Raw genomic sequence first — 20,183 nt, forward strand, 5'->3', positions numbered from 1 at the left:
AGCCACGCATTCATTCACCACCGATTCCTGTTCTCACTCTCCCGCGGCACAGGCAGCAATCCCGAGATTACTATCTTTGCATTCCTCTTTCTCAGCTGTCTACCTAACTCCCTATATTCTCTTTTCATGACCCCTTCCCTCTTCCTACCTATGTCAGCAGTACCTATATGCATCACGACCTTCGGCTCCTCTCCCTCCCCCTTCAGGATTTCTGGGACTCGACCAGAGACATCCCGGACCCCTGCACCAGGGAGGCAAACCACCATCCGAGAGTCCCGTCTGTGTCCGCAAAAACGCCTATCTGACCCCCTCACCGTAGAGTCCCCAATTAGCACTACCCTCCTTTCCTTACCCTTTTGCACTACTGGGCCAGGCTCAGCTCCAGAGACACTGCCACCGCTGCTTCCCCCAGGTGGGCTGTCCTCCCCAGTAGTACTCAGACAGGAGTACTTATTATTAAGGGGCACATCCACCGGGGTGCTCACCATCAACCGAGCTTTCTCCTTCCTCACTGTTACCCAGTTACCCTCCTCCTGTGGTCCCGGTGTGACCACCTGCCGATAGCTCCTGTCAATGACCTCCTCACTATCCCTAACCCGGCGAAGGTCCTCGAGCTGCAATTCCAGTTCCCTAACATGGTCCCTTTGGAACCGCAGCTCAACAGACCCAGCACAGATATGGTCGTCCGGGAGGCTAGGAGCCTCCAGGACCTCCCACATCCTACATTGGGAACAACATACTGGCCTCACACTCATAATTGCCCTTTTAAACACACAGGGAAAAAAAAGTGAATGAAAATTTTAAACTTACCTTTCCTCCTCCTGTTTTCTCCAAAGCCCTGCTCTCACTGGGTCTTTTTTTTTTAGGTTGGAGGAGGAGGGAGGGTGGGATACTCTACAAGTGTAGAGTATCGGGATTCCTCTCTGTTCCAATTTATTGGGGAAAGAAAAAATCTCTCTCTCCCAGACCTCCCTGCGCGACCACTTCCGGGTTTCGATATTTAAAAAAAAACCCGCGAAAAAGTAAGTTAAAAAATAAAAGCGCTTACCCGCAGCACTCCTCTCGCGAATCTCTCCCTCTCTGCTGTACTTCCAAGAAGCAATGAGGCCGATTCACTGAGGTGAGTAACTTTAAAAAAATCTCTCTCTCCCAGACCTCCCTGCGCGACCACTTCCGGGTTTAGATATTTTTTAAAAAACCCGCGAAAAAGTAAGTTAAAAAATAAAAGCGCTTACCCGCAGCACTCCTCTCGCGAATCTCTCCCTCTCTGCTGTACTTCCAAGAAGCAATGAGGCCGATTCACTGAGGTGAGTAACTTTTTAAAAATCTCTCTCTCCCAGACCTCCCTGCGCGACCACTTCCGGGTTTAGATATTTTTTTTAAAAACCCGCGAAAAAGTAAGTTAAAAAATAAAAGCGCTTACCCGCAGCACTCCTCTCGCGAATCTCTCCCTCTCTGCTGTACTTCCAAGAAGCAATGAGTATTGTTTCTTGCGCGCTATACAGACAAAACGTATCGTTCATAGAGAAGGAAACGAGAGCGTGCAGAATGGAGTGTTACAATCATAGCTAGGATGTAGAGAAAGATCAATTTAGTGCAAGGTAGGTCCATTCAAAAGTCTGATGGCAGCAGGGAAGAAGCTGTTCTTGAGTCGGTTGATACGTGACCTCAGACTTTTGTATCTTTTTCCCGAAGGAAGAAGGTGGAAGAGAGAATGTCCGGGGTGCATGGGGTCCTTAATTATGCTGGCTGCTTTTCTGAGGCAATGGGAAGTACAGACAGAGTCAGTGGATGAGAGGCTGGTTTGTGCGATGGATTGGGCTTCGTTCATGACCTTTTGTAGTTACTTGCGGTCTTGGGCAGAGCAGGAGCTATACCAAGCTGTGATACAACCAGAAAGAATGTTTTCTATGGTGCATCTATAAAAGTTGGTGAGAGTCGTAGCTGACATGCCAAATTTCCTTCGTCTTCTGAGAAAGTAGAGGCGTTGGTGGGCTTTCTTAACTATAGTGTCGGCATGGGCGGACCAGAACAGGTTGTTGGTGATCTGGACACCTAAAAACTTTAAGGCTTTCGACCATTTCTACAAGTTTATAGGACTAGACAGAAAAGTAGAGTTGGAAGTATAAACCACAATCACATCAGCCATAATCTTATCAAATGGTGGAGCAGGTTCGAGGGGCTGAGTGGGCTGCTCCTGCCCCCAGCTTGAATGTTTCTATGTCCAGAGTCAGGATTGGTTTGTAAACCAGAGTGTCGGCTTCCTGGCTGATGTGGGGCCCGCTAGGTGGCCACAGTCTGGACGAGATCCCAACGAAACTTCCTGTAACCGATCAGCTCCCTTGTAAGTTGGAACGGCATTGATCAATCTCTTTTAAAGAAGTAGTCCTTGTGGGCCAAGTTGTGAGTAGCTGTCCACTGTTGTCAGCTATGTTTTTAAAGAACTACTTCACCAGTATTTCATATTGCAAAGGTCTGTTCCTGCCACTTTTCTGGTGTATTTTTCAGTGTTGCCTTCATGAACTTCCATGAAAAGGAAACTATTTGCACTGTTTTGGCGCCAGTCTTAGTTGAACAACACAGAAGGACTCCAGAAAGGGAACCAATGTTACAATGACCAATTTTCTACTCTGCCTTTGCTGGCTGGTTGTTTAAATGATCACAAAACAATTTTGGATCCTATGTGACTGGCATGAGCTAATAAATTGCTTATTTTTATGTCCTGGAAAATTATGATCATCTGTGAACTCTGCAGTTGCAACAAGAAAAATGTTGTTGGCTGTAAAACTGTGAATAATTACATTCCCAGTGGGAATTGTTAATGGTCGCTGAACAAAGGATCTGTGTTTGCTTCATTCCTTGGCTGGGTGTGTGGAGATGCCTATGGGCTGGGCCTGTAGCACTGGACGATCGCGTAGGTGGTGGAGGAGAATACATTTGGCTGGGGATCGGTAAATAATGGAAGAGATTTCCAATTGTTTTTGTCTAATATCACATCATGGAAGTGGGATCTGCAAAGGTTGCCTTTGCTTAATGTGCTCATGGTTCACTGCGAGTGAAGTGTGAATGATAACTACTTCTTGATGTATATGTCAGTTTGAAAGCCACATCTCACTTTTGTCAAACATTTAAATAAACATCATTTATTTATGCAGAAAAAAATACAGGCTTGCACGGGCTACCCAAGATCTCTGGGTCAGGGTTAGGAATGTGAGGCAGAGAAGCAAAGCTGTTGGGGGCAAGTGCAAGTATTTGAATTTGATCATTGAATCATAGAATCCCTACAGTGCAGAAGGAGGCCATTCGACCCATCGAGTCTGCAACAGCAACAATCCCACCCAAGCCCTATCCATGTATTTACTCTGCTAATCCCCCTGACACTAGGGACAATTTAGCATGGCCAATCAACCTAACCCACAAATCTTTGGAGGTTGGGAGGAAACCCATGCAGATATGCTAATTAACTCTCAATTTCTCATTTGTCCAAACTTCTTGGTGCAATAAGTCTTGACCTTTCAGCTGGGTTTACTCTATAGAAATTACAGTTCTAGAATGTGGAAGATCACTTGGCTTCTTTTGGGAAATTTGGGTAATTATGCACTTACTTAATTGCTACTTGTAAAGGTATAGCTCACACTTGCACCTCTCACTATTAGGAATTAACTTGGCACAAATCCTATTCCAGACACGATATACACTGGGATTTAAAGCTGCTTGGAACCATAATTCTGTCAGAATCATTATTGTATTTGTGGATATGTTAACAAATGTTCAATTCTAGATTTATCTGGCTCTTGGCTCATGTAGGCCCATTCATTGTACGTTTTGGCAGTTGGGCTTTTAGTTGCCAAGGTCCCAGGCTCTGAGATGTTTTCCCTAAACCTCTGCACTTTCTTGTAAGCCACCTCTTTGACTGAGTTATCGTTGACCTCTCCCACAATCCCGTTTGAGTCAGGGTCTATGGTTTTGCTCATTGTCTCGGATATATCTGAACCTGTATGTGGTTCTTTCCAGTAAGCAATGTTGGCTTGCATCATCAGCAAAAAGTCTTTCTTTTCACCAACACTGGGATGCTATTGGCAAGTGTGGAATTTCACCACCTTGCCTGCCACAGATTGGCTTTGGTCTGTGAACCCACAAGAATGTTTTCCCATACTAAAGGCATTGTACAAGTGCAAATTGTTATAAATTGGAGAAGTCTTAATTTTCCTCTTGGTGCACATATTGTGGTCATACAACTTTAAGTGGATGTCAATAAGCTTGTAATATATCCACCATTTAGGCAAATGAATGATTGACAAAGTTGGAAGAAGCATTATTGAATACTGACATTGCCAAAAATGATACTTGCATCATCATGGGTGTTTTTTGTTGCTGTTCTGTTTGTCAGTGCGAATATACAAACTAATGTTAAGGATTGTAACTGATATAAGACCCTGCTGGTTGCTGCTGCTCTGGTTTCCTCCCCGAGTCCAAAAGACATGCTGGTTAGATGCATTGGCCATGCTAAATTCTCACTCAGTGTACCCGAACAGGCACCAGAGTGTGGGGACTAGGGGATTTTCATAGTAAATACATTGCAGTGTTAATGTAAGCCTACTTGTGACACAAATACATTTTAAAACTTTATCTGTGGGAGGAAACTGGTGCACCCGGAGGAAACCCGCACAGACACAGGAAGAATGTGCAAACTCCACACACTCACCTCAGCTGGGAATTGAACCCAGTTCTCTGGCGCTGTGAGGCAGCAGTACTAACTACTATGCTGCCTAGCATCAGTACCCCCGCTGCCTTCCCTAACACCATGAACCTCGTAGGCTGGTATCCAGAGGAAAGGAGAAAGCGTATGCACCTGGGGCTTGGACAGTTGTGCTAATCTGTGGGGAGCTCCAAGTGCCCAGTGGGATTCTACTCTAGATGTTGTGTCGAGTTTAGTCCCTTCGCCATTGACTTTGATTTTTTAATGTTGAAAGGCATGGGCTAGCAGGGCCCAGATTGCCGCAGGCTTAGATGCGATTTTGTCCTCCAGATATGCCGTTCCCTGGCTCCTCTCCAGGCAGCTGGACCCGCACCACCAGTCCCCTGCCAGTGACCCCCCTTAATAGAGTCCCCACGTCGCCAAATCAAATTAAATTCAACTAAACCAACGCACCAGCTCACCACCCCAACAATTTAGTGCCAGTAGTTAATGCGCCACCATAAGCTACCATCACAGCACCAAAACCCTTCAAAATGCTTGCTCACTCTACCAAATCCCTTAACATTCCCTCAACAAATTTCTCACCACAGCTCTATACTTCCCAAAAAGACACTGGTATATCACAGTGTTAAAACCCCAAATAAACAGACTGATTCCTTGCTAACCTGGAGGAAATCTGTTCACAAACATTGAATCCTTCAAGTTGCACTTGGACTTGGACTTACCGGCCGTTCACGCCCACTGCCAGTGAGGATGGAGAATTTGGCACTCACCCAACTCTCCGTTCACTGCAGCGGGACCAGAGAATCCCACTGGTGTGAATGGTCGGAAAACTCCACTCCTTCCTTTTGCTTTCACTTTCTCGACCAAATCCATTGTTATCAAATCCATTGACCATGAATGGCATGGGGCTAATTGTGAATCCTGATGTGAGGAATCACAGTGATTAGTAAGCCAAGATGCATAATTAGCATAATCATTGAGTAGTTAACCTCATTAATGGTTGCATGGCACATATCTTTGTGGCTCGCTTGTAAGGATATTAAGACGAGATGCCGAGACTGTGTGCTTATTATTTGACTATTGTGTGTCTTTCTCGTCCTTGGTTTCTGCTTACTGATTACTTGCTGAAATCATAGAATGGTTACAGCACAGAAAGAGGCCATTCAGCCCATCATGCCAATGTCTGCTGTCTGCAAGCACAGCTCTATCTAGTCCCATAGCCCTGCAGGAACTGTGCAACACTGTGGAGAGGAGAGCTGGTATCATAGTCTGTTAAACCAGTGATGATAACTCGTTCAGGGCGGCATGGTGGCATAATGGTTAGCACTGCTGCCTCACAGTGCCAGGGACCCCGGTTTCATTCCTGGCTTGGGTTACTGTCTCTGTGGAGTCTGCACACACACACACACACACACCCCGCCCCCCCCCCCCCCAACCAACCCCATGTCTGTGTGGGTTTCCTCCGGGTGCTACGGCTTCCTCCCACTGTCCATAGATGTGCGGGTTATGTGGATTCCCCCTGGTGTCAGGGGAACTAGCTAGGGTAAATGCATAAAGGTTATGGGGATAGGGCCAGTCTGGGATTGTGGTTGGTGCAGACTCGATGGGCTGAATGGCCTCCTTCTGTACTGTAGTAGGATTCTAGGTTAGCAGAAGAAAGCTAGCCCAACTAGTAACCAGTAACTCCAAAAGACCACATCATAGCAAAGGTCGGTATCCAACCATGATTGTGGCTGGTATGTCTTGTACGAGTGTTTTTGGCAACATCCTGGGGGTTACCATTGACCAGAGCTGAATTGGACTTGCCATTTAAATACGGTGCCTACAATAGTAGGTCAGAGGCTGGGAATCCTGTGACGAGTAACTCGCCCCCTGACTCCCCAATGCCTGTCCACTACAAGGCACAAGTCAAGAGTGTGATGAATACTCTCCACTTGCCTGGATGGGTGCAGCTCCAACAACACTCAAGAAGCTCCGCACCATCCAGGACAAAGCAGCCCACTTGATTGGCATCACATCTACAAACATTCACTCCCTCCATCAGCAATGCACAGTGGCAGCCGTGTGTACCATCTACAAGATGCACTGCAGCAGCTCAGCAAGGTTCCTTGGATAGCAACTTCCAAACGCATGACCACAACCATCTAGAAGGACCAGAGCAGCAGATGCATGGGAACACCACCTGGAAGCTCCCCTCCAAGGCACAGCCCATCTGATTGGAAATGTATCACCGTTCCTTCACTGTCACTGGGTCAAAACCCTGGAACTGTCACCGACTCTCCCCCCACCCCCAACAGCACTGTGGGTGTACCAACACCACATGGACTGAAGTGGCTCAAAAAGACAACTCACCATCTCCTTCTCGAGTATAATGAGTGATGGACAATAAATGCTGGTCTACCCAGCCTTGCCCACATCCCATGATTGTATTTTTAAAAATCCCGCCAAATCAAAAAAGTGTTCATTGCTGCTGATAAAATCATAGAATCCTACAGTGCAGAAGGGGGGCCATTTGGCCCATCGAGTCTGCACCGATCACAATCCCACCCAGGCCCTATCCCATAACCCCATGCATTTACCCTAGCTAGTCCCCCTGACACTAAGGGGCAATTTAGCATGCCCAATCCACCTAACCTGCACATCTTTGGACAGTGGGAGTAAACTTGAACGCCCAGAGGGAACCCATGCAGACACGAGGAGAACGTGCAGACTCCACACAGACAGTGACCCAAGCTGGGAATCGAGCCCGGGAACCTGGCGCTGTGAGGCAGCAATGCTAACTACTGTGCCACCACGCAAAACCTCAGAGAAGCTATGTCTGTTAAATTCATGGCAGAATTACAATCTTTCATGAATGAGAGACTACAAAGTTTACCACTGAATGGCGCAAGATGTCTAATCGACATGTGAAATACACTCACCTGTACTGCACGAGAGGCGTTTTCTCTGAAAATGGTGATTCTTCAGCTAGAACCCTGGCTAGTCAGTAAGATTTTTTGGACAGCACTGTTCTGGGCATTGTAACAAGTTCAGTATGTTTGTACGTAATCTGGGTTAAGTATTTCATTTTAAGCAATTTAATTGAAAGTTATGTTTTCTGTTCACTCCTAAAACACATCCAGAAATAGCAGTGTATAATTATATACTTTAACTCCCATCCTTCGCTTTTTAGAAAGTTAAATTCTCTGATTTCTGTGTTACAGAACAAGTGAGTGAGTTAATTCTTCTGAATTAGACGTAATAAACGACTGAGAATCTCTTTCCTATGTTTTATTTATTATTATTAGTGTTACAAGTAGGCTCACATTAACACTGCAATGAAGTTACTGTGAAAATCCCCTAGTCGCCACACTCCAGCGCCTGTTCAGGTACACTGAGGGAGAATTTAGCATGGCCAATGCACTTAACTAGCACGTCTTTCGATTGTGGGAAGAAACCGGAGCACCCGGAGGAAACCCACACAGACACGGGGAGACCGTGCCGACTCTGCACAGACAGTGACCCAAGCCAGGATCGAACATGGGTCCCTGGCGCTGTGAGGCAGCAGTGCTAACCACTGTGCCAACGTGCCATGTTTGTTTATGAAATCCTGTAAAGAGCAGGTTTGGTTAGCAACTGCAGCCAAATCGATGACATAAAGCAGGTATTGACAGTGCAGGCGGTCAAGATTATGCATGTATTCAATCTCGTCGGCCCTGCAAAGATCTAGTAGAATTTGCTCCCTTGGAGGTTCTTTGTTCTTACTTTTGTTGTGACCATTTTGCATATAAAAGTAGTGCTGCATTAACTTGTGTGCTCATTTTGAGGATCATTTTCTCCTTTTGTTACAGAAGTGAAATGCTTGCGTGATGTGGAAAACGTGTTGGACTACTACACTGAAAGAAAGCAAATCCTCTTGAAAAGTCACGCAGGTAAGAATATGCCTCTATCGTGCAATAACTATATGTTAGCTGGAAATGGAATAAAAGCTTGGAGATTGAGGAAGTTCAGAGGGCCTTGAGCTTCATTTGTGGTTGTAAATATCGCATTAATTTAATGAATGGGTTGACAGCCCAAAGCTTTGTCCTGATGTGCACTACAATTGGGAAAGGAAGGAAGAGCTTGCATTTATAGAGCCCTCGATGAACTCAGGACACCTCAAGAGTGTTTTCCAGCTGCCGATTCAATGCCAGAGACGCGGCCGCCAATGTGTACTCAGCAAGTTCCCACAAGTGCAAATCAGATAACGGCCAGATAATCTATTTCGTGGATTTGGATGGTGGGAAAATGTTGGTCAGAACACAAAGGTGAGCTTCCCTGCAGCTTTTGTTAAAAACATAACCACGGAGGTTTCTGATGAGACACACCGAGATGCACTAAACATCTGGTCATACAGCTGTGGCTTGAGGAATTTAGCTTCGTGTTACTAAGCTCCAAATAGTCTCCACTGGTCCATGAGGAGATTTGGTTTCCAAGTAAAGTGTGAATTGTTCCAAACTGGAGCAGTTTGGATTCATTTGATTTTGTTCCTTCGGGAAGGGAGGGAATAACGCAAAGTAAAATTAACCCAGTTATTTGTTGAGTAAGTCTGTTTTTGGTAGCTCTACCTTCAGCCTTCAAGCTTTGGAATTCTATTCCCAAAGCTCCTAATCTCTTCATCTTCCTCTCTTCTTTTTAAGATTTTTATTAAATCCACCTCGTCCACCAAGATTCTTTCCACATTCACCCTCACGTACCATCCACCTTATCAACTTTAGCTTCATGTCCACTTTTGTCATTATTCCTGAAGCACTTTTGGCCATCTGCATTGAAGCTACTAGACAAATGAGTTGCGGTAACTGATGGTTTGTGTTGTGATGCCATATTCCGTTAACCTCGGCTGAATAATCCGAACATCTGAAACGAGATGGATTCAGTAAGATCAGCCATTATCTTATTGAATGGCGGGGCAGGTTCAAGGGGCCAGATGGCCTACTCCTACTCCTAGTCCTTATGTTCTTATGTTCTTAAGTATCAGTGTTCATGCTCGTTTTCTGCCATTTTGATTCGGGCACAAGTGTTATGTTTAAAGGTTAATTATTTATGAGTGTTTAGACCACCAGCTGTGTATCATTTTCTAATTCATAGTAATTAAAATAAGATCCCGGCTGCGATTTAGTGGTTGTGTTCTCCGTGGGCTCAAATCCTGTAATGGTCACTAAATCCCGCGAGAGGCCACAAACCAGATTTGTGCCGGCGAAGTCTCGGTTCACAATCTTCCCAGGCATTCTGCTCCCCTCCGATGACACGATCAGGTTCATACCCAGGACGGGCATGAGAATGATTAACATGCATTGACTGGACATTAGTGGGTGTCATGACACAACTCCTGGCCCTGATGTATCTTCCCACCCATCAGCTGTGTCATCACATCGGCACGAGTCACTACTGCTTTTTGAAGGCAACCTGATGCCAGAATGTCCGAGAGGCAGTGTAGGGTCCATTCATTCCTTAGAATAGACCGAGACGGCACTGATACGATGAATTTTTTTTATTGAACAGAATTTAAAATGAAAACATCACAGAAATGAACAGAAAGAGAGAAGCTAGAGAGGGAGACTGGCTGCCAGTCCTGTACTGATCAAAGAACTCAAAACATACTGAACAGGTCTCGAAAACAGATTGACCACTTCACATACAGTTCCAAAACTATATGTTAACCCTTATCTCGTATTGAAATTGTTTGGTACATGCTGTCTCTGACTACCAGAACTATTCTCGCAGCTGTGACATGACAAGCTGCTGTTTATGAAAAGCTTTGCACTTTCAAAAATGCAGTCCGTTTTTCTAGCTAACCCAGCATGCCTGCTGAAGTTTGAAATGTGGTCAAGTTATTTTTTTTAAGCTTAGCAGAGTTAGTTACATAGGCAGAAATATCTTAAAATGAAGTCTTTGCATCAATGAAGCAAACCATACACGTGCTCCACAACAGGGAGGTTGGAGGTGAGTCCGAATGTCACCACTATCCACCAGGGAGTCCAAGGGGAGAGAGAACACCAGGGTCTGGGGAGGTGGAGGTGGGGGGCAGAAACAGTTGGAGGATAGCTGCTATGAGTGACCTTGCGGCGGTCTTCAAGTCAGTTTGTGGGTATCTGTGAGGATGGGGTAGATCTCTGAGGACAGTTGGAGGGGCAGCTAAGGATGAAATACACAGTGAATTTAAATTTGGAGGGAAGGGAGCAATGAGCTCCCTGATGACTGCTGCTCGAGTTAGCAGTTTGTCTATTGGGAGGTTTAACAGACTGAGGGAGGAGCCAGTTATGCTCAGTTAGTAAACTGAGATTTAAGCTTCTGACATTGATTGGCCCTCAGGATTTAACACTCTGTACCACCCGCTCCCCACAGCGCTATATCCAAGGCAGAGCCTCAGCTTTCAGTGAGGTGGGTGGCACACCTAATGCCTCAGAAACAAAAGCCAAGAGGCTGTTCTCCAGGGCCCTCGGCTCCTGCATGTATGGCCCCTTGAGACTCCTGCTTTCCAAAGTCCACCTCACCATGCAAGTGTCCATGTCCAGATACAATGATAAAACACAAGAGTGGTCCCATGTGTCCTTTAGCGCTGGCAGTCGTGGATGCCCTCAACCATGGCCTCATGGCTTGAGCCATGCATTGGACACCTCCCACCAGGGACCGAACATCCAGTTCCAGGTTCTCCACTTGCGGAAGCCACCCTGGCAGTGTTGGCCTGAGTGCCTTGCATTGCGGCACCATCTCCTATGAAAGAAGGCTTTGGGACTCCTCCATTCGGCCTTGTAATCACAGGAATGTCTTTCTAGTATTCCCGACTGCCCTTGCATCTCCAGAGGGACAAAACGGCGCTTCGAGCATAGCTGAGTTCTGGGAACCAGCAGACATCTGACTGTCCGACACCTGGGATGCCCCTGCCTCCACCCGATGTGGATCTGATGCTGTGAGGTGCTCACCAGACTGTGACCCAGAAGCCTGCTAGCTACAATCGCCCACTGAGCTGTGTCTCTGCACTGGTGGAGCATGCTACTGAAGCATCTTCCGTGTCCTCGTCTGACATCTCCTTCGAACTCTGTTCCTGGCTTGGTGTAGGGTCCCTCTTGGTGGAGTGGACCAGGCTGCTTGGATGATCTTACAAGGAAAGGGACATGGTATTAATGACTGGCCAGGGCCAAGGTCTGGGAGAGACCGAGCACACATGAGCCTGGCCAGATGGGTGAAAGTCCTCGATCTCTTCCCTCTGCCATCCATTTTACGGTCCGCACATGCCCACTCTGTCTCCTCCCCTGTGAGCTCCAGCACACTCTTCTTGAAAGGAGTGAGGATCTCAAGCTCTGTCATGGCACCAGGTTATGAGTAGGCCATATGCTGGTGATACCTGGCATGTGTGGGCACTGCATGTGAGGAGACAAGTCTCCGGGGAGTTGAGGCAGTGTGTTGGAGGTCGGGTGGTGGGACCCAGTGAGGTGGCAGCAAGTGGGGTCCAGGTGGCCTGGTCAGTGGTGTCTGAGAGGGAAGGGGGTGAGAGAAGGCAAGAAGCTCTTACTCAGGCAGCAGGGAGGAGGTCATTCATTCTCTTGCAGTATTGAATGCCTATCATCTTGTGGAGGGTACTGGCACTTGCCAGCATGGCCACCTTCTCCCACATGGGGTTGGTGACCTTGCTGGGCAGTCTTCTGCCAGCCTACGGCTAGATGATGGTCCTTTACTCCTCCATGGCATCCACCATTTGTGTCAGGGCACCCTCTATGAAGTGGGGGGTTGATATTTTGACTGCCATCCTCCTGGCCTGACGGTGAATAAGTGCTGTGTATGGATTAAATGCAGCACCGCTTGATCGAACTGCTCCAATTACCCCTGTAAATCAGACACACAGTGCCATGGGCACGGTGCTTTTCATCTGGAGACATTTATTTTCAAGTGTCTAATGATTCCAGTCTAGATCACGACAACAGGCCAATGAGATTCACACTGCGCGCCATAAGTGACATGTGGCCTGATGTTGGGGAAAATTCCACCCCCTGTGTCTGGGCATGTGTGTATGTATGTGTGTGGGCACCTGTATGCGGGGCTGGTATGTGAGTTGTGTTTGTACTTGCAGGAGCAATATTTGGATATATGCGAGTAACTACGGGAATGCTTTGGAATGTTCCTCCTTTGGAATCATGAAAACCTATTTAAAATCCTCACTCCTATCATTACAGCAAAATGATCCACACCACAAGTTGGAGTTTATTCTGTATCATGAGTCATGTCTGTATTTTCTTCAGTGGCTTCTTTTACATGTGATGATCTGAAACTCTCAGGGTTTCCAGGTACAATAATTAACTCATGGAGGCAGGAAAGTAATGTTTTTGGAATTCTCCTGCGTAATAATGGGTCCAAGGTAAAGGATGTCATTAGCCAAGCACAGTAATAGGTATGTGGAGATTGAATATTGAGGCTGTGAGCATATTGCTGTCCCCAAATTGATGTATGTATTCAGAGTTGTCGATATCCATATGTAGCAATGGAAATAGAGCAGTTAGATTAAAATTACAGTGTGTGCAATACTCTTCCTAAATCCTCTCCTGCCAATATCCTCACGCTTTGTGGATTAACATATGCTGACTTTGCAGGTTAAATGAAACAGACTCAAGATAAATGTAATGGTCTTCGGGGGGCTGGTTTTCATCTCTCTACTGCCCTGTTTAGACCTAAGAAAAAGGTGTGGTTGCTTTTGTTACTTTTTGGGCTTTTGCTAATGAGACTATTTTAACGAGCTTGCAGTGGCTGTAAAATGTTCCGAACTTTGAGCAGGTTTTGGCAGGACATTCTTTCTTCAGGACTCTGGGTCTGTACCCGATGGATTTCAGAAGGGGGAGGGGGGAATCTCATTGAAACTTCCAGAATACTGAAAGGCCTGGATAGAGTGGACGTGGGGAAGATGTTTCCATTAGTAGGCGAGACTAGGAACCGAGGGCGCAGCCTCGGAGTAAAGGGATGACCTTTTAGAACCGAGATGAGGAGGAATTTCTTCAGCCAGAAGGTGGTGAATCTATGGATTCCATTGCCACAGAAGGCTGTGGAGGCCAGGTCATTGAGTGTACTTAAGGTACACACTCAATGATAGATAGATAGATTCTTGATTGGTAAAGGAATCAAAGGTTATGGAGAAAAGGCAGAATGGGTTTGGGAAACTTGCCACCAATGATTGAATGGTGGAGCAGGCTCGATGGGCCAAATGGTCTAATTCTGTTCCTATATCTAATGGTCTTCATGGGAGATCCGCCTAGTCATTGCAGTGAGGATGAGGAGGAGAAAACAAACAAGAGTGAGCAGCTATCACAGTGGGCAAGGCGTCCTCACAGGAACAGTAACTGTCTGCACAGAGACCTAGGAAACATGCCTACAGCTCTTCTGAAAAACAGGGCAGAAGGTGATTCATTTTCTCCGGTACTGCCCTCACAGCATTGTCACTTTTTCTAGCAAGACCTACAACCAGTTACTGCAGCCATTGGAATCAGCTAACGTCAAACAAGCCTAGCCTGTGTGGCTGGCTCAGCCAGCTTCCTGGAGCAGCAGACTTGTTGTATAGCCAATCGCTGTGTGTACAAGAGCAGCCTGGTGGCACTTCCTTTGATTCTTTTCACTTTCAAGCTCCAGTTATTGCACTCCCACCCTCTGACTGGGCCCCCTGTCAAATCCTCGCGCGGGCGCATGCTTGCACGTGCACCCCCCTCCGCCCGTGAAGCCACAAATCTCTGAGCCAATGGAATCCTGCCTTACTGTTCAAATAGCTAAAACAATGCTACAAATGGGCAGATACCAAACTTTTATTAATTTGAAAAATCAAAGACAAATTACTTCACAAATAAGATCCAAGCCAAGAGCCAATGTTCTATTCAGTCAGGGCTGGGAGCTACTTGGGTGGCTTGTGGTACTTGTGCTCTTTGTGACAGTTGTTCTGGCAAAATATTAATAACCTGTTTAGTGTCAGCAGTAAGAGAGCACGTTTTCCACCAGAAGTGTTGTGGAGTAAAACTATGACTCTTATTGATACCAAAGTAGCTGTATGAGTTGTACGCTTTAAGAACCTGTCTCTACTTGGCCCCAGGGTTTATTTACTCATTGTATTGTTGAGTGGTTCAGCCACTGGAGTTCTGCTTTTAATTATCAGTGAGCTCTTTATCATTTATTTCCTCTGGTTCTTCTCCCCTGAATTACTTGTTGTTGCCTCAATTATTAACCTTGTGACCTTAAGGAAGAAGTCCTGAAAACCCACCAAATTCTTTACCCGGCAGCTGCCTGAGGTGGTAAATGCCTCCCCGGTATGTGGTATTGCCTCATCAATCATTTCAAATAGGAGCCTGATGTTATTATTTGGGGTCTAATACAATTTTAGTTGGGCAGGTCAAACTGGTGAATAAAATATAGCATAATTAAGAGAGTGGATAGGCTAGGACATTTTTTCCTGGAGCATAGGAGGATGAGGGGTGAACTTTTATAGAGGTTTATAAAATCATAAGGGCCATAAATAATGTGAATAGCCAAGGTCTTTTCCCCAGGGTAGGGGAATCCAAAACTAGAGGATCAGCAGGTAGGAAGCAAAGAGTTGGCATAAATGGGTCTTTTTCTGATTGGCAGTCAGTGACGAGTGTTCACATTATATATTAATGATTTGGAAGAGGGAACTGAATGTATTGTCTCCAAATTTGCAGATGATACAAAGTTGGGTGGGACGGTGAGCTGTGAGGAGGATGCAGATATGCTTCAGCATGATTTGGACAGGCTGAGTGTGTGGGCATATGCATGGCAGATGCAGTATAGTGTGGATAAATGTGAGGTTATCCACTTTGATGGCAATAATAGGAAGATAGATTATTACTTGAATGGGTGTAAATTGAGAGAGGTGGATACGCAATGAGACTTGGTGTCCTTGTGCATCAGTCGCTGAAAGTGAGCACGCAGGTACAGCAGGCAGTAAAGAAAGCAAATGGTATGTTGGCCTTCATAGCGAGAGGATTTGAGTATAGGCATAGGGATGTTTTGCTGCAATTGTATAGGGCATTGGTGAGGCCACACTTGGAGTATTGTGTGCAGTTTTATCTGAGGAAGGATGTCCTTGCTATAGAGGGAGTACAGCAAAGGTTTACCAGGTTGAAACCTGAGATGGCAGGTCTGTCATATGAGGAGAGACTAAGTCGGTTAGGATTATATATTGGAGTTTAGAAGAGTGAGAGGAGATCTCATAGAAACTTATAAAATTCTAACAGGCTTAAACAGGGTAGATTCAGAAAGAATGTTCCCGATGCTGGGGGAGTCCAGAACTAGGGGTCATAGTTTGAGGATAAGGGGTGAACCTTTTAGGACTGAGGTGAGGAGAAATTTCTTCACCCAGAGGATGGTGAATGTGTGGGATTCACTTCCTTAGAATGTAGTTGAGGCCAAAATGTTGTGTGATTTCAAGAAGAAATTAGATATGGGAGGAAGGGGGATCAGGATATCGAATTCAATGATTGGCCATGATCAAATAAATGGCAGAGCAGGCTCGAAGGGCCGAATGGCTACTCCTGCTTCTAGTTTCTATGGGCATAGATTTAAGATGAGAAGGGAAAGATTTAAAAGGGACCTGAGGGGCACCTTTTTCAGACAGGTTGGTGCGTTTGAGCTGACAGAGGAGGTGGTAGAGGTGGGTACAATTACAACATTTAAAATGCATTTGGATAGATACATGGATAGGAAAGGTTTAGAGGGATGTGGGCCAAATGCAGGCAAAATGGGATTAGTTCAGTTTAGGAAACCTGGTCAGCATGGATGAGTTGGGCCGAAGGGTCTGTTTCCATGCTGTATATCTCTGACTCTCAAATGGACATTTTCTCACATTATACTCCATTTGCCGGATCTTTGTCCACTCACTTAACCTATTTATACTTTCCTGCCGATCTTTGTGTCCTCTGCAAATTTAGCAACTATCCCTTTGGTCCCTTCATCCAAGTCATGTATATAAATTGTAGAATGTTGAGGTCCCAGCACCAATCCCTGTGGCATACCACTTGTTACATCCTGCAAACCAGAAAATTACCATTTATGTCTGCTCTCCATTTCCTCTTCAATCCATGCCAGTATGTTACCCCCGACACCATGAGCTTTTATTTTCTGCAGTAACCTTTGATGTGGCACATTATGAAATGCCTTCTGGAAATCTATGTGGCGTACATCCACTGGTTCCCCTTTATCCACAAGGTGACACAGTGACACAATGGTTCGCACTGTTGCCTCACAGCGCCAGAGACCTGGGTTCTATTCCTGACTTGGGTGACTGTGTGGAGTTGGCGCATCCTCCCTGTGTCTGCGTGGGTTTCCTCCAGGTGCTCTGGTTTCCTCCCACAGTCCAAAGATGTGCAAGTTCGCTACATTGGCCATGCTAAATTGCCCCTTAGTGTCCAAGATATGTAGGTTAGGAGGATTAGCAGGGCATATGTGGGGTTTTGGGCTTAGTACCTGGTTGGGATGCCCTGTCGGAAAGTTGGTGCAGATTCGATGGTCCGAATGACCCCCTTCTGCACTGATTCATTGATACTATGACTATATGTGGCTCCTTCAAAGAACTCCAGTAAATTGATGACACATGATCTCTGGTTTCCCTTCCATTGCTTGGATGATGATTGAAAGTGGACTGATTGGGTGGTAATTGGCTGGGTTGGATTTGTCCTTTTTTTTGTGTACAGGGTGAACCTGGGCAATTTTCCACATTGCTGGTTAAATGCCAGTGTTGTAGCTGTACTGGAACAGCTTGGATACTATTGCCGGAATGTTGTCAGGACCCATTGCCTTTACAGTATCCCGTGCCTTCAGCTGTTTCTTCAATTCACGTGCAGTGAATCGAATTGGCTGAAGACTGACATCTGAGATGCTGGGGACCACCGAAGGAGGCCGAGATGGATCATCCACTCGGATGAAGGTTCTACAGTTAAATAAAGGTAATTACAGGCGCATGAGGGAGGAACTGACAAAAATCGACTGGAAGCAGAGCCTAATGGGAAAGACAGTAGAACAGCAATGGCAGGAGTTTCTGGGAGTAATTGAGGACACAGTGCAGAGGTTCATCCCAAACAAAAGAAAGGTTATCAGAGGGGGGATTAGGCAGCCATGGCTGACAAAGGAAGTCAGGGAATGCATCAAGGCAAAAGAGAGAGCCTATAATGTGGCAAAGAGTAGTGGGAAGTCAGAAGATTGGGAAGGCTATAAAAACAAACAGAGGATAACAAAGAGAGAAATAAGGAAGGAGAGGATCAAATATGAAGGTAGGCTAGCCAGTAACATTAGGAATGATAGTAAAAGTTTCTTTAAATACATTAAAAACAAACGGGAGGCAAAAGTAGACATTGGGCCGCTCCAAAATGACGCTGGTAATCTAGTGATGGGAGACAAGGAAATAGCTGAGGAACTTAATAAGTACTTTGCGTCAGTCTTCACAGTAGAAGACATGAGTAATATCCCAACAATTCAGGAAAGTCAGGGGGCAGAGTTGAATATGGTTGCCATCACAAAGGAGAAAGTGCTAGAGAAACTAAAAGGTCTGAAAATTGATAAATCTCCGGGCCCAGATGGGCTACATCCTAGAGTTCTAAAGGAGATAGCTGAAGAAATAGTGGAGGCGTTAGTTATGATCTTTCAAAAGTCACTGGAGTCAGGGAAAGTCCCAGAGGATTGGAAAATCGCTGTTGTAACCCCACTGTTCAAGAAGGGAACAAGAAAAAAGATGGAAAATTATAGGCCAATTAGCCTAACCTCAGTTGTTGGCAAAATTCTAGAATCCATCGTTAAGGATGAGATTTCTAAATTCTTGGAAGTGCAGGGTCGGATTAAGACAAGTCAGCATGGATTTAGTAAGGGGAGGTCGTGCCTGACAAACCTGTTAGAGTTCTTTGAAGAGATAACAAATAGGTTAGACCAAGGAGAGCCAATGGATGTTATCTATCTTGACTTCCAAAAGGCCTTTGACAAGGTGCCTCACGGGAGACTGCTGAGTAAAATAAGGGCCCATGGTATTCGAGGCAAGGTACTAACATGGATTGACGATTGGCTGTCAGACAGAAGGCAGAGAGTTGGGATAAAAGGTTCTTTCTCAGAATGGCAACCGGTGACAAGTGGTGTCCCGCAGGGTTCAGTGTTGGGGCCACAGCTGTTCTCTTTATATATTAACGATCTAGATGACGGGACTGGGAGCATTCTGGCCAAGTTTGCCGATGATACAAAGATAGGTGGAGGGGCAGGTAGTATTGAGGAGGTGGGGAGGCTGCAGAAAGATTTAGACAGTTTAGGAGAGTGGTCCAAGAAGTGGCTGATGAAATTCAACGTGGGCAAGTGCGAGGTTGTACACTTTGGAAAAAAGAATAGAGGCATGGACTATTTTCTAAACGGTGACAAAATTCATAATGCTAAAGTGCAAAGGGACTTGGGAGTCCTAGTCCAGGATTCTCTAAAGGTAAACTTGCAGGTTGAGTCCGTAATTAAGAAAGCAAATGTAATGTTGTCATTTATCTCAAGAGGCTTGGAATACAAAAGCAGGGATGTACTTCTGAGGCTTTATAAAGCACTGGTTAGGCCCCATTTGGAGTACTGTGAGCAATTTTGGGCCCCACACCTCAGGAAGGACATACTGGCACTGGAGCGGGTCCAGCGGAGATTCACACGGATGATCCCAGGAATGGTAGGCCTGACATACGATGAACGTCTGAGGATCGTGGGATTATATTCATTGGAGTTTAGGAGGTTGAGGGGAGATCTGATAGAAACTTACAAGATAATGAACGGCTTAGATAGGATGGACGTAGGGAAGTTGTTTCCATTAACAGGGGAGACTAGGACGCGGGGGCACAGCCTTAGAATAAAAGGGAGTCACTTTAGAACAGAGATGAGGAGAAATTTCTTCAGCCAGAGAGTGGTGGGTCTGTGGAATTCATTGCCACAGAGGGCTGTGGAGGCCGAGACGTTGAGCGTCTTCAAGACAGAAATTGATAAATTCTTGATTTCTCGAGGAATTAAGGGCTATGGGGAGAGAGCGGGTAAATGGAGTTGAAATCAACCATGATTGAATGGTGGAGTGGACTCGATGGGCCGAATGGCCTTACTTCCGCTCCTATGTCTTATGGTCTTATGGTCTTATGGCATTTCTGGCTGAAGGTTGTTGTGAATACCTTATCGTTTGCACTGATGTGCTAGTCTACTCAATCGTTGAGAATGCGGATATTTGTGGAACCTCCTCTGCCAGTGAGTTGTTTAATTGTCCAGCACCATTCACAAATGGATGTGGAAGGACTGCAGAGCTTAGATCTGATCTGTTGGCTGTGGGATTGCTTGGCTCTATTTATCACTTGCTGTTTATGCTGTTTGGCATGCAAGTAGTCTTGTACTGTAACTTCACCAGGTTGATGCCTCATTTTTAGGTATGCCTGGCGTTGCTACTGGCATGCCCTCCTGCATTCTCCATTGAACCAGGGTTGGTAATGGA

At 45.8% G+C, this 20,183-nt stretch overlaps 1 protein-coding gene across 10 annotated transcripts in view; it reads left to right on the plus strand.

Annotated features, from left to right (window-relative positions):
* LOC144510532 (inactive rhomboid protein 1-like) overlaps positions 1-20,183 on the plus strand; it is a 369,670-nt gene that overhangs the window by 71,087 nt on the left and 278,400 nt on the right. For all 10 annotated transcript variants that reach the window (XM_078240037.1, XM_078240025.1, XM_078240027.1 and 7 more), the window contains one exon: positions 8,533-8,613. The gene's annotated coding sequence lies outside the window, so the exon portion shown is untranslated. The remainder of the gene's footprint in view (positions 1-8,532; positions 8,614-20,183) is intronic.

This window comes from Mustelus asterias, chromosome 23 (assembly GCF_964213995.1).
Source record: "Mustelus asterias chromosome 23, sMusAst1.hap1.1, whole genome shotgun sequence".
In the NCBI taxonomy this organism is placed as follows: Eukaryota; Metazoa; Chordata; class Chondrichthyes; order Carcharhiniformes; family Triakidae; genus Mustelus; species Mustelus asterias.